Below are 1,006 nucleotides of genomic sequence, written 5' to 3' on the forward strand. Positions count from 1 at the left end.
ATGAAGCCAGAGAAAAACAGTGAAGCTTAAATGAGATGGTAATTGTACAAGTGTTCCACCCTTTTATGTTGTAAACAAGTAGTTGAAGCCCCTGAAAAACTTATGCCTTTACAGAGTTACCGCAGGCCCCTCTTATGGCACAAGCAGGCGACGTATTGAGTGCGACCCCTCTGGGTGTTGAAGGCTGTTTCTAGACAAATAGAGACCATTAAAGGCACCTAGGTGGGATCAAGGGATTGATTTTTAAAAATGTTTTGAAGAATCAAAGGGGGGACTGTGAGAACAGAATTTAGATTTTAGAATTTTTAAGAACAGAGTTACATGGGAACATTTAAGATGAAACAATTAATCAGTCATGTATTGCTAACAAGCTAGCTTCAGTGCTGCAGGGAGGGACAGCTTATCAGAAATGACTTCATAACTTCAGGGCTGCAGAGGCAACTTGGCCTTGCAGCTGGTACAGCGAGAGAGAGACATTGTACTTCAACAGCACTCTTCTTATCACCCAGACATGACAATCCTAGGGAAAAGTTAGAATGAAAAACATACCGACCAGGCCCATACACGCCCCCTTGTTAGAGGGTGGCTCAGCCTACCCTTCTGATTCAGCAGTTGCTGAGTTTTTTTTATATTTGCTTTTATATTATACTGTTTAAATGTTATTTGAGTAAATAGATCCACATAATCCTCGTGAATATATATAATCATATATAAGTTGATCAGTAGAGAGAGAAGGTGATCATAGAATGATAAAAGGGGGGAATGTGGAAGTGAGCAGAAAGGCATGGCACTGGTACTTGAAACAAGGTTACCCTGGACAAAATGATTACCTATAGCGATACTCAGAATTCGGACAGCCCCTAGAAAAGATGTGGGACTGTCCCCTATGAAATGCTATTCGGCGGCACAGTGGCGCAGTGGTTAGCACCGCAGCCTCACAGCTCCAGGGACCAGGGTTCGATTCCTGGTACTGCCTGTGTGGAGTTTGCAAGTTCTCCCTGTGTCT

The sequence above is a fragment of the Heterodontus francisci genome, chromosome 34, assembly GCF_036365525.1.
Source record: "Heterodontus francisci isolate sHetFra1 chromosome 34, sHetFra1.hap1, whole genome shotgun sequence".
Classification (NCBI taxonomy): domain Eukaryota; kingdom Metazoa; phylum Chordata; class Chondrichthyes; order Heterodontiformes; family Heterodontidae; genus Heterodontus; species Heterodontus francisci.